Genomic DNA, 14739 nt, shown 5'->3' on the forward strand with positions numbered 1-14739 from the left:
ACCATTCTATTTGCAAGCGGTGTTAAAATTCGATATAATAATATTTGTTTTGGTGGCAGCATTTTGAAACCAATTCAGAGCGTTTGTTTAACAGTGTAGATTTGTCAGCATTGATAATGTGCAGCTTTTCTGATATACAAAGATTACATCGCTTGTTCATGTTAGAGTAGCTCAATGCTTTATCAATGATTGACCATGACACGTCAAAGACTTGGCCCTTATTTCTTAAATTCCATACGAATTTTGACAACTCAGTCACGTTTTTGTATCTCTCGTTACGGAACCATTTCATGTGATTAGTGTAGCGCGTCTTGAAGGTGTCATCAGTGAGGCCGATATAAACCCTCTCTCCGTTGTCCTCCGTTGATACTTTGGCCTTGTTCACAACGCCTTTGACTTGACAGTTACCCTTCAAGGGGCATGCCGACTTAACCCTGCAACAATCTCGTCAGGTCGCTTTCTATTTGTCACCATCATGTCTTTAAAGCTTTTCAGATGACAATTAACTCTATAAAGAAACTAAAATTGACCATCTTGCCATTGATTCCATAGGAGCTTGCATAAATGAGGACGAAACATGGATGAAGTACAACAAAGCCAAGTTAAACAAAAGTAAAACTGAAGCCATTTCAGTTATATCACCCAGACTTGAGCACAGGTGGACCCCTCCTGACTCCATTTAGTTATTGATAAATTTTCATCAAGCAATAAAAGATGATAAAAGTATGCATATTTTTAGAGGGTTTTTAGAGGAAACGTTGATGTAGCATGTGATGGATTAATCAAGCAATACTGATCAAATAAAACTCAAAGAGAGGTCCTACGCTTTTAGTTTTCAACGTCGTCTCTCTTTTCGACACTTCGATAGGTAAAACGGTAATTCCTCGTAGAACCGAATTAAAAACTGATTTTACTATATATGATTTGATACTTTCTGAATTTTACTGTCGAAGTTCAAAGTTTTCCTCAACAAAACTACATGACGATACAGGCTAAGAGATATTGGACTTCCTGCATCAGTTTTATATTCTCTATACTTTAGAGTGAAAGTTACGGTCATTGCAGCACCACAACAAGGATAGTGTGAACAAAAACGATGTGCATTCCTGAATTTTAGCTTGTTCTGGTCGCTCGAGATTACTTGTAAACAAAAAAGGTCGAAAACAAGGTGCCAGATAATACATAATAACTTGCATTTGATCGCAATTATTGAATGGCGTCTAGTAACAATTAAAGAGTACAAGATAGTACGAAGATCGGGCACGATGCCTTAGCGGAGAAATGGATACTTTGTACGCGATTATAGTTTGGTTAATAAGGGGACTCTCTCTAACTCCTTCCCACTCTCTTATCCTATCTCTCATCCTCTCATCCCCTTTACATCTCTCAAGCTATATTTGTCTGTCTCCATTTCCCCTGTCCAATTCCGCTTGTAAACCTTTCAATTTTAAATCTTCTCAAAATATCATTCTCCACAGCTTTTCACCGCTGTTCGTTTTCTCCCTTTCTTTGTCTCTTCGACAAAAGTTTTGTCGGAGTTGTGATTTTTTTTTCGAATTGATGATGTGCGTTTGGGTCCAGAGTATTTGTCTTGAACGTGATTGGTAGTTTTGTTCTCTGAAATGTTGGGTGAACGTTGGCCGAGTGTTTGTCATGTTTTATGTTATTTGATTATCCTCACAGTAACGTTTCATCTGGCTAGCTTTGCAAGTAACCAATCATTGCCATATGTATATCTCATTTGCATTTCAATCCACCAATAGTAACACGTACAGGACTCGCACCTTTCGCCACGTCACTGTCAGTTTAAAGCAAATTTAATTAAAGCGCCTGGAAGCATGCCTCAGTTCAAGTCCATAGCCAGAACGGCAACATGTAAAACTGTGTTTCTGTAGATTTCAGGTTAGTACCCATTACCAGTTATATTTTTCTCAATTTCGATGTACGTTTTACCTTTTTGCAAATCAGTTCTGTAATAATTCACACTTAGTTTCAATGTTACGTTTAATGTCTAACGTTTAACGTGAAAGTTTACAAAGAGTGTTTTGTCCTAAGAGTATTTCGTCCACATTCTTACTTGTCGGAAAGGTCAATGCGTGCACATATACCTTATTCTACAGTCTAGTCTTTCAGTGTGTTTTATGTTTGTCATTCTCTCAGCTAAAGCCTGTAGCAAGAACGACAAGATGTAAAACTGTGTTTCTGTATATTTCAGTGAAGTATAATAAAAGGTTGACAGTTTCAATTGCAATTGGTGTGAAGAGTTTCCATTGAAAGCGCTAAACCATGACATTTATTTTCCAATCAACTCATAATTATCGTTATTTCCCCTTGCCCTCTTTATAGCAATGACCCTACCGGCTTATAGCAGTCACCCTACCGGCTTTATTTGTCCAGTCCTTGTCGGTGCTTATCTGGTTTCTGTCACTTTTAAATCACTTAACTTTCCCTTCCTCCCCCTATTTCTACCCCTGACTATCTGATTACCTCTTATTCGCAAAGTTTGTCTTTAAAATCTGTCTCACTATTACTCCTTGTATATCTGTCATACAATTTAAATTTGTTATGTAGGTCATTTACCCCACACTCATCATGACCTGAGTTCAATTAGTCTAGAACATTCTCAAGGTCACTGCCCTTAATGACCTCACAACCTTGAATTCAATTAGTCATGTTTGGAATGTTCTGGAAAGTTGATTAGTTGTGTAAGGGAGATAATTTTAGAACAGTAATTAGCATGTCAATAAAAGTTCTAGATTGTTCTTATATGCCTTTATAAAAGGGACGTGCTCAGCTTCCAGTCAGACTTTTGGGATCGTGTCTCTTGTGTGTTACTAAACTCCAGCAGTAGTCATTCTCAAGACTTTTCAAGACCTTCACTGCCAACCCTGGATTTATACTGTGGACTTTGTGCAGCTGCAAGCCTGCAAGGACTGTTCATTCATCCAACTGACTGTTACAACTCTGAGACTGGAGCTTTGCCGTCCCAGCTGAGATAAGTAGTCTGTACACTTTTAAAGCTTGTACTCTATCCCTGACTTAGCAATTAGTTTTTTTTCGTAATAAATTTTGTTTAAACGGAAACTGCTGAGTTCACCCTTTTGTTCGTTTTCTCTGCACGTAACAAATTGGGGGCTTGTCCGGAGACGAATATTTTGAGCCGTTTGACAACATTTTGACAGCCTTTTCAAACTACTGTATACTTTGAACTCAGCGAAATTTAATCATGGCGGAATTTAAACCAGAGGAAATGGATGACCTTGATCAGGACACATTTGATTCCCTCAGAAAAGACGACCTCATTGCACTGGCCAATTTCCTTAAAGTAGAAGTCAAAAGATCTATGCGCAAGAGGGAAATACAGTACCGTATTGCCAAACATCTAGTTGATTTAGGCCAATTTGAGGAATCCACCCTGAAAGATTATGAGCCCGAGTCTACCTCTGAACTCAGAAAATTAGAATTAGAAATGCAGACAAATTTGGAGATCAAGAAACTAGAATTACAAATGGAAAAAGAGAGACAGGCATTAGAAAAAGAAAAAATACAAATGCAATTAGAAATGGAAGAAAGACAGAGAGAGAAAGATAGGCAGGAAAGATTAGAAATGAAACGTTTGGAGCTTGGACAGTCAGGAAAATTCTTCCCTTCAGACAAGTTTGACATCACTAAGCATTTCAGGCTAGTTCCCCCTTTCCAAGAAAAGGATGTTGATAAATATTTCCTTCATTTTGAGAAAATTGCTCAGAGTCTGAACTGGCCTAAGGAGTCCTGGTCTATGCTTTTGCAGAGTGCTTTGGTGGGTAAAGCCAGAGAAATTTACATTCAGTTGTCAGTAGAGCAGGCTTCAGATTATGATTCTGTGAAGGAATTAATTCTCAAGGGTTATGAGTTGGTGCCTGAAGCGTACCGTCAGAAATTTAGGGATTGTGAGAAGGCGAAAGACCAAACTTATGTTGAATTTGCTCGAACAAAAGAACAACTGTTTGATCGTTGGTGTTCTTCTGAAAAGGTCAGTCAGAATTATGATAAATTACGACAACTTGTTTTGATTGAGGAATTTAAAAGGTGCATTCGGAGTGACATCAAGACGTTTATCAATGAACAAAAGGCAGATACATTGGAGGTTGCTGCACGTTTGGCCGATGATTATTCATTGACCCACAAATCTTCCTTTCTCAGCAAACCATCCCAGTCCTTTTCATATCGTAACAATGCAGTGAAATTTAACACCTCCTTTTCATCCAAGAATTTCTCAAAGGACAGTAGAAAATCAAATGACAACAGTTCACAGAGTTCAAGTAACACTTCCACATCATCAAATCCCAAGTCTCAATCTCCTTCTGACAAACAGTTCGGTACACTTTCTTGTAATTATTGTAAGAAAGACGGCCATTTAATGTCAGAGTGTTTCAAATTGAAAAGAAAACGTGAAGGTCAAAGTGGTCAAAGTGGATCTAAGCCAACCGGCTTTATTTCTTCATCAACTCAATTAGAGTCTAATAATGTGTGCAACACATTTTCTGAGGTTAAACCCCTCTTATCCCCAATTAATGAGGTCAAGGTCAATTCTTCTCAAGATAGCATTATGGGTATTTTCGAGCCATTTATTCATAATGGTTTTATATCACTTTCTAGTGATTTCTCTTCCGCTACCCCTGTCAAAATTTTAAGAGATACCGGGGCTTCCCAGTCTCTTTTGTTGGCAGATACCCTGCCGTTTTCTGAAAAGTCATTTTCAGGTTCTAAAGTTCTTATTAAGGGGTAGATTGTAATGACTACATTCCTGTTCCTCTCCATAATGTCTATTGTCTTCGGACTTTGTTTCTGGACCTGTGGCTTTAGGTATTAGGCCTTTTTTGCCTTTTGAAGGGATTCACCTTCTTCTTGGAAACGACCTTGCTGGGGACAAGGTCATTACTAATCCACTTGTGACTGATAATCCTAGTTTAGATCAGGATCCAGAGCCAATTGAACAAGAGATACCCGATTTATTTCCTTCATGTGCCATTACTCGAGCCATGTCAAAGAAAACTTCCGAGAATCAAATACTCTCAAAAATAATGTCACAGATGTTGACTTAAATGACACCTTTCTCAGTCAGGTGTTTGACACGGATCATTCCGTTATCCCTCGTGGATTTGAAACTTCCAGTAAAACTTCTGCTGACCAAAGTCAGACATTTTCTAGATCAAATCTCATTGCAGAACAACACAAAGACCCAGATATTTTGTCTTTGTTTGACAGGGTAGATGATGAAGGTAAAACTTCAGATAGCTCTGTTTCCTATTATACAAAATCTGGTATTCTCATGCGTAAATGGAGACCTCCAGATGTTTTGGTTGATGACGATTGGGCTATAAAACATCAAATTGTGGTTCCAAAGCCCTATCGTGCTGAAATATTGCGCCTGGCCATGAAACCCCCTGGGCTGGTCACTTAGGAGTCAGGAAAACTTATCATAAAATTCTCAGTCACTTTTATTGGCCTAATCTCAGGCAGGATGTAGCACATTTCTGTAAAACTTGTCACACATGTCAAATGGTAGAAAGCCAAATCAAACCATTCCAAAGGCCCCTTTACAGCCAATTCCTGCATTTCAAGAACCATTTAGTAGGATACTAATAGACTGTGTGGGGCCCCTACCAAAAACAAGATCAGGAAATGAGTACATGTTGACAATTATGTGTACATCAACTCGGTTCCCAGAAGCCATACCACTGAGAAATATAAAGACAAAGACTATAGTGAGAGCTTTAGTCAAATTTTTCACTTTATTTGGCCTCCCTAAATGTGTCCAGTCCGATCAAGGCTCCAACTTTATGTCTGGTATTTTTCAACAAGTAATGGATCAGCTAGGCATTAAACAGTACAGGTCATCCGCCTATCATCCAGAAAGTCAGGGTGCTCTTGAGCGATTTCATCAAACTTTGAAAAACATGATTAGGACCTACTGTTTTGACACAGAGAAGCAGTGGGATGAAGGAATTCATTTTCTGCTCTTTGCTGTTAGAGAGTCAATTCAAGAGTCTCTTGGTTTTAGCCCATTTGAGCTTGTATTTGGACATACAGTCCGTGGCCCACTCAAGCTCGTTAAAGAGAAATTCCTATCAGACGATGATGATTGTCTGAATATTTTGCAATATGTGTCAGATTTTCGTACAAAACTCTCTAAAGCATGTGAATTAGCCAGAGAAAATCTTGAGTCATCTCAGCAGTCAATGAAAACCAAATATGATAAAAGCACCTCAAAACGGAAGTTTGAACCAGGTCAAAAGTTCTTGTTCTACTTCCAATTCCTGGCAAACCACTCCATGCTCGTTACTTTGGGCCATACCTAATTGATAAAAAATTGAGCGATTTAAATTACATCATAATAACACCTGACAGGCGAAAACAAAAACAGCTATGTCACATAAATATGCTTAAGCCATATTTGGATAGGGATAATCCTACTATAACTCAGCCTGTCAGTGCAGTCAGTTCAAACCATTATGAAGATAGTGATACTGAAACTGACTTGAGTGAAAATACTCTAAACTCAAAGCTGGGCTCGGTCAAGCTTCAGAACTCAGAAATCCTGGAGAAGCTGGAGTCTACAAAGTTGGCACACCTCCAGCCAGAACAACAACAACAGGTAAAAGAACTGCTCCACGAATATAAACACCTGTTTCAAGATGTTCCAACGAGGACAAACGTCATCTATCACGACGTTGATGTTGGGGACAGTAAGCCTGTAAAACAACATCCATACAGACTGAATCCAACAAAAGCGAAATATCTCCAGGAAGAAGTCAAATACCTGCTGGACAATGACTTTATTGAACCCAGTAAAAATAACTGGAGTTCGCCGTGCATACTTGTTCCCAAATCAGACCACAGTTATCGTATGTGCACGGACTTTAGGAAGGTCAACACTTTAACAAAGACAGACACTTTCCCAATCCCGAGGATTGATGACTGCATCGACCGAGTGGGAAAAGCCAAGTATGTGACAAATTTGACCTACTGAAGGGATTTTGGCAAGTCCCTCTGACGGATCGTGCTCGTGAAATATCCGCCTTTGTTACACCAGACGGATTGTTCCAGTACAAGGTGATGCCATTCGGAATGAAGAACTCTCCGGCAACGTTCCAACGGATGATCAACGACGTCATATCCGGGCTAGACGGGTGTGCAGCTTACGTTGACGATGTCGTCCTGTATAGTGACACCTGGGAGGAACACATCAAGCTCATGCGAAAGTTCTTTGAGAGACTGAGTAAAGCAATGTTGACCGTCAACCTTGCCAAATCTGAGTTTGGTTGGGCGAGGGTAACTTACCTCGGACATACTGTAGGACAGGGTGAGGTAAAACCTGTTGATGCCAAAATCAGTGCCATTTCAAGTTTTCCCATACCAAACTGCAAACGGCAACTGATGCGCTTTCTCGGTATGGCTGGTTACTACAGAAAATTCTGTCCAAATTTCTCCACAATTGCTGAGCCTTTGACTAACTTACTTAAAAAGAAAGTAAAGTTTGTTTGGTCAGAGCAATGCCAACAGGCATTTGATACACTTAAAGCCATACTGCAAAGTGCCCCAGTGTTGTCTGCACCAGATTTCACTTTGCCATTCAAATTAGCTGTAGATGCTAGTGATACAGCTGCTGGTGCTGTTTTATTGCAAGAGGATAGTCATGGTGTAGATCATCCTGTTTGCTATTTTTCACGCAAATTTAACAAATCCCAGAGAAACTACTCTACAATTGAAAAAGAGTGTTTATCTTTGATATTAGCTTTACAGCATTTTGAAGTTTATGTTACTTCTTCAAATCAGCCAATAGTGGTTATATTGATCACAACCCTCTTGTATTTCTACAGAAATTTAAAGGCAAAAATCAGAGATTGCTTAGATGGAGTTTAATGTTACAGGAGTTTAATCTTGATATTAGACATATCAAAGGCAGAGACAATTTAATTGCAGACTGTCTCTCTCGTATTTAGAGTTTATTGTTGTTCACTTTCAAGAAATTTTATTGTTGTTCACTTTCAAGAAACTTTACTTTAGAGTAAAACAAAATTTGAGTACTTAAATCCTTTTCAAGATTACATTTGTAAAAGAAAGATTTTTCTTTGAAAAATTTTCTTTTTTGAAGAGGGGGTGTGTTATGTAGGTCATTTACCCCACACTCATCATGACCTGAGTTCAATTAGTCTAGAACATTCTCAAGGTCACTGCCCTTAATGACCTCCACAACCTTGAATTCAATTAGTCATGTTTGGAATGTTCTGGAAAGTTGATTAGTTGTGTAAGGGAGATAATTTTAGAACAGTAATTAGCATGTCAATAAAAGTTCTAGATTGTTCTTATATGCCTTTATAAAAGGGACGTGCTCAGCTTCCAGTCAGACTTTTGGGATCGTGTCTCTTGTGTGTTACTAAACTCCAGCAGTAGTCATTCTCAAGACTTTTCAAGACCTTCACTGCCAACCCTGGATTTATACTGTGGACTTTGTGCAGCTGCAAGCCTGCAAGGACTGTTCATTCATCCAACTGACTGTTACAACTCTGAGACTGGAGCTTTGCCGTCCCAGCTGAGATAAGTAGTCTGTACACTTTTAAAGCTTGTACTCTATCCCTGACTTAGCAATTAGTTTTTCGTAATAAATTTTGTTTAAACGGAAACTGCTGAGTTCACCCTTTTGTTCGTTTTCTCTGCACTTAAAATTTCGTTTAAAGTAAAGTGTTGCTCGTCTTGGCAAACCACATCAGCACAAACGTATTGGATTTTGAAAAAAGAAAATGTTCACATGCCGTCAAAAGATATGCTCATTCTGTCTCATGATTCGCCAGAATAGGTCACGTGACTAGAAAATACTGCAGTGTCCACTATAGCTCGAAAGTATGACGCAAGTTAACATTTTTTTTTCACAATCTGTACCCGCTCACATAAAAATGAGCGGAGTCTCGTCTACTTTAAATGATTTTCGATAACACAAAACATATTGTCTTAGTTGGATCATTGCATAAAATTATACTGCGTGAATATGTCCGTGCAACGTGTAATTGAAATAACTGAGACTTTTTAGACCTAACTTTCGATAAGGACTCTTTAAACCAATCCCTTTTGAAATAACAATTTTCAAAACAGGGGTCGCTTTTCATATTTGGAGCCAGTGAAGCAAATTATCCGATTTTATCAAACATTGAGCTGTAAAATAGCCGTCATCTCTGTGTTCGCTCTTTGGGGAAAAATTAAATTTCCGATTTTCACAAAAATAAGCCCGTGAAAACTCTACCTCGCGAGCTTCAAATTTTAGATTAATGGTGGTGAACCTAAACAGTATTTTAAAAGTTTGAGAATCCGAATATTATCTGTCCCCGAGGTGCTTTCTACCTTGAGGTTGTTATCGCGTCTTTTCCATAAACAATGTTTTCCTCAGAAAACTTTACACGTCCGTTACATATATTTGATGGAATAAAATGCGAAGCACCATTACAAATGGACATATTATCTATAGCATGGTATTTTGTTGGCTTTAAAACTCAGAAAGACGATGAAAAATAAAAATGGCAGATCGGCGCCAGGAAGACAAAGAATTGGTCAGTATGAGAATGGCAGAATGGTTGGTGATCGTTGAATACACATTTCTTACGAAATAGCGTATTCGACGACCAATTACTTTTGGCTTTTGTCGTGGGTAGTATGCATATCGGAAGTCAGAGACTTAAACTTTTGCTTAAACTTTCCTGAATGAAACTTTCAGCCATTCTCTTACTAAATCAAGAATAAAAATGGAGTGTCACCGTGCAAATTTTGGTACTAAAGAAACAAATAACCCAAGATTTACCGATATTTAAAATTCAAAATTGCTGCCATCCCTGTGTTAAGTCTATTGAAAAAATATTTTCGATTTTCAAAAAACTAAGCCAGTGAAAAGTTTTCTTTAACCAAGAGTTATAAAAAGAACCCCTCAGGTGGTAGATCAGAAAAGAATTGTAAAAGTTTGAAAGTCCGAATATCTGTCCCCGAGGCGCGTTCTACCTTCAAATAAAGAAGCAAGTTTTTCATCATTTCTATTTCCAAGAAAATTGACTAATTGTGCATAAGTTTCAAAAAAGAACAGAAGACTTTCGTCAACAACCTATGCCAACAACTACTCATGCGTCAATCCCGGATTGAGAACTGCTGCTCTATAACGACCTTCAGGAAGAACCGGATGATTCATTGTCATTAATGAAATATTCTTATTACATACCGACTTGCCTATCATCGTCATTTAGAACGATTCAATGATCACTACAAGTTGAAAAAACACCCTTTAACCATGGCAATACTTTGTGGTATTGATCATTTATTAAAATTAATTACGAGTGGTTCCTCAGTAGGCTCCTCGCGATAAGAATGTTATGTCTTGTCATCCTTTCTGAGTGTTTAATTGGGTATCAGTTCATCTTCTGTCAGGTTATCCTCGTACAATATTTTGCTGAAAGCGAAAAAAAAGAAATTCATAAGATTTTTATTCAAAGAGTTCCTCTTAAGGTCAATAGATCGGTACGAAACATTGCACAGCAAGCTGTCTTTTCTCTAAGACGCCCTCTTAAACCTGAATTGTGATGCATAGTCGCCTTCATTTTTCCCCTTCGTTAGTTACTTGCTTGACTAAACAATTGGTCGGGTTGATGGCTTAACGTATAGCTTTATGGAACAACACAAGGACAAATCAATGGATAACCAATGGAAAGGAGTTCAGTGGGTTGACGATGAGAGGAGTAAGTGACTAGAATTGGAACAGTATCATCTGTGGTTAACATACCTGAATCGGTTATAAATGGTTAGCATGGAGGGCAACCAGCTGCGCACGTTCCGTAATTTGTAAGTGGACAGCACCATGGTTGGCAACAACAATCTCCGGAGACTTCACCTCCAGTGCCCAGAGTTATCAAAGAATCAATGAATCCTCGCTGGAAACTTCGCTCGGGCTCCAAATGAATTGTGATTTGAACAGGTGTATCTCGGAAGTCACCTGTTGAATTCATTAATATACAAAGTTCAGTTTCGTGTTGCGACCCCCTTGTACAAGAAAGTTAAGGGCCAGTCAACCAGACGATTTTGAGACATTGTAGTCAGTGATGTTATTATTACAATATACGTGTCCTAATGCATAAAGACATAACACAATTAACACATGTTGTTATCCGCACTCCCTACACCCCCCCTCCATGCAGGAGAACTCTCTACTGACACTCTTCTTTCCTCTGCCCTCTTCCACTTCTCTCTTCCAACAGCTTAACTATGCCCTACCACTCTACAAACCTTCCGGCTAGTGACCAAATCTCACTCTCCATCGACAAATTGGCGGTTTAAATTTGCTCAATTTTGTACAAGAACACATTTCTTTCTGCGGTCAAGAAACCGCTCGTGAAGACCTTTAACACAAACAGTGTGCCCTGGAAACTAATCATGTCATGAAACTGTCCACTACGATTGTGAAAATTTATTTTGAATGCATCAAAATTGAAAAAGCCAAAAATATTAATTGAATTAAGGAAGACTATCAACTTGAATGGTGTTTACCACAGCCCTGACAAGCCATTACCCTCCGTTGCAGTCAGACTCAAACATCATACAGTCGAAAACAAATAAGTCAATGTGCGAGCAATGAGGGATCTTTCCTCTTTGTTTCTGTCCTGGACCGCGCCAGAATGCTTGGTGTCGGAACCAAAATCTGTGATTGGCAAATTAATTTGAGTCAAATGTATGTATTGGTTGGTCCTATCCCATAAACAAATATCCATCTCCTCTCCCCTGGAGGTCTTCGTCCGTCAACATCAGAGTGTGGCATGATGTGCTTCTAAAGTTGGCAAGGAAAACCCTACTTACCGAAAGATTCCACAGTCGAAACGAGAACACAGTACAAGGCAATCAACAGACACAGTTTCTTCATCATGGTTGATCTGCATAATTCAAATCAAAGACAAGTATATACAAATCGTGTATGTTATTGCTATGAACGTCTTAGGTTGTACTTGCAACATGTCTGTACAAGTCATTTTTGAGAAGAAAACATGATTAGCTATAGCTATGTCTTTCTTTTATCACATATGCAGACTCTGACTATTATGGAAAGCCGTTGGGGACCCCTCGGTGAAAACTCTTTCGTCATTGAAAATGCATAGGTAGAAAACAAAACAGTTTTCCGTCGAAATATACGAAGAAATACCACCCGGCTACAACATAACTTTTGGCGGCGCGGTCAACTTAAAATGCGACAACAACAACGCAAACCACATTATGTTGCGACCACAAAATATCAGTCAGCGTCAACATTGCTAACACTATGCAACTTGACTTTGGATGAAAACTGGCCGCAGCGGTAACAATCTATGAGGTACTTAGTGAGATGTCGAATGATAACGTTGGCAGCGAATACCTAACTGGAATTGCGGAAAAAACAAAAGCTCGTGCGGACGCGAAATCTCTTGCTGCTCATAATCAACATACGGACGCAGAAACTCTGTGATAACTATTCCGCCCTGAACTGCCATCGCGAAATGTTATCGTCTTTTGCGGCCGCAAAATCCCTACTCACTCATTATCCAATCGTGGACGCTGGCAATGTGAAGTCAGCGCGGAAACTTGATTTACTCGCGTTGCGGTGCGACAAAACTTACAACGTACAGACGTTGCGGAAAAAACTGCAACTTGAAGCTGCGATAAACTCTGCTCTCGTTGCATGCAGTCTGTTGCAAAACCGTAGGATGCGGAAAAATACCATATGCAATGAGCATGCTTGGTGCGACAAAACTATGCTTGTCAGATTGTCATGGTGCGGAAATACAATAAGCGATTACGGAGTACCTGCTGTGCGACAAACTAGTTCGTTCTGGTGTCGTATTTTTTTGTATGTTTCGACGGAAAACCTTTTTGTTTTCTACCTATGCATTTTCAATGGGGAAAGAGTTTTCGCCGAGGGGTCCCCAACGGCTTTCCATAGACTATGGCCACCGATAATTTGAAAAGTGATTCGCTTGTGAATCACTGCTCGTTGTACTTTACCGATCTCGTTTTTTTCGAAATATCAGCCACAAATACTTGACTTTTATACTGCGAATTTCAGTAGCATTTTAATCTGTAGCTGGGCACTTGTCACTCCTACAAACTCAAAACAAAATATTTGGAAGCAATACATTATTTGTTTTCGCCCATGCTATGACATCTGCTCAAGGACTCAGCTTTCAACGGTACACAGTTCTTGTTGTAATTCACTTTCTTTTTGCGAAGGATTCACTCGTCGTAACTTTGGCGCGCTAAAATACAACAGTGAACAGTATTTGTTTACGACATGGCCTGCCATGGTTCGGCCGATCCTGTTTGTCAGATCTGCAGAAACACCCAAAGAATGAGCCGACAAAGTAGAGAGTGAAAGTGAGAACCTTTTACTTAGACGTTGTGCAGAGCCTTGAAACACGTAAAGGAAGCATCATTGATGGCAATAGGGTAAATGAGTATTTGACCCGGCCTTCCTCAGATACAAAATGTTTTGTCCCAGTAGTCAAGGCATATATTATTTTACTCACGTGTCCACAGATGTAAGCTAATGTCGCAGCGATGTCTGTGTGTCTGCCTGTCTGTGTCTGACTGTCTGTCTGTCTGTTGGTGCGATATCTCAAGGTGTTGATCTTAAAAATGTTAATGAAGTTGCAAAATTGTGACAAAAGTTTCAATTTACAAACAACTGCAGTGCTAGTGAAACACGGAAACATTTTCAGTTACATCTAGGTGCACAATGAAAGAATTTTTCACTTTAAACTTAAGCTTATATGTTAACTTCAACTTATTTATGCAATGCTAAAAATATGTTTTACAATTGTTTTTCTTCCATATGTTTTCGAGTTAGTGACTAACCTCCAGTAAAAATAGTGAACCATGCATAAACAGTAATCACCACTTCATGAGGCGACCGGATTGGTTTCCTTGATATATATGTGAAAAATAAAATATTGAATAATGTATTGCCTGTCTCCCATGATTCTTTAAATGTTGGCGGATGCTATGCGTCACTGGGACAAACTTTGTATCTCTGCATAACATGTACACAAGAAAACAACGTGTTTTTGACTTTAAAGACGATAAATCGGGCATACTTACAGTTTTAGGAATCTTCTACCGGTGCACAATCAACTTTATCAGCCGAAAGATAGTGTTCGTATACAACTGAAATTAGTAACAGATGTCCGGACTTATATACAGTTATATTCGGCAGAAATGCGTGACAATGTAATTACAAAAATGGTATGAATGAGATTGACAGTAAGAAGTTAATGATGGACGCTTTTTTGATTTGGTTATTGTTAGGCGGGTGAGCAAGTGATTGTTTATTCCCTTTGAGGAATCATGACGTTTCAAATTTGTTTGATATCGATAGCGTTTGCCCATTGATATTTCGTGACAATGTTCGCCTTGTTTGATAGGCAACGTTTCTGTTTTCAAGCACTTAACTTTTATTATTTCCCCAAGCGATGTACATACTTCCACACAAAATAATGCAATTAAAATTTCATTGCCATTTGACGCTGATTCTCTACCAGCTCTAGCAACCTGTGAGAAAAACATTGAACACGCGATCAAGTACGTACAATAAAAATAACTTTAATCCTTTGACAACAATAGTCCGTACCAAAGACCAAGGTGTATTCTTCTCTGTGTCTACATGATTAAAACCTTTATTAGACCAAAAATTACCCCAATCTTGCC

The 14739-nt window shown here is 38.9% G+C and overlaps 1 long non-coding RNA gene across 1 annotated transcript; it reads right to left on the reverse strand.

Annotated features, from left to right (window-relative positions):
- Positions 1-10316: 10316 nt before the first annotated feature.
- On the reverse strand, positions 10317-14216 carry LOC139130548 (uncharacterized). Its single transcript, XR_011551912.1, has 4 exons — positions 14134-14216; positions 11866-11939; positions 10799-11008; positions 10317-10468 (listed from the first exon to the last, which is right to left on the reverse strand). It is a non-coding gene; the product is annotated as an uncharacterized lncRNA (long non-coding RNA).
- Between the last annotated feature and the right edge of the window lie 523 nt (positions 14217-14739).

The sequence above is a fragment of the Ptychodera flava genome, chromosome 4 (genome assembly GCF_041260155.1).
Source record: "Ptychodera flava strain L36383 chromosome 4, AS_Pfla_20210202, whole genome shotgun sequence".
Classification (NCBI taxonomy): Eukaryota; Metazoa; Hemichordata; class Enteropneusta; family Ptychoderidae; genus Ptychodera; species Ptychodera flava.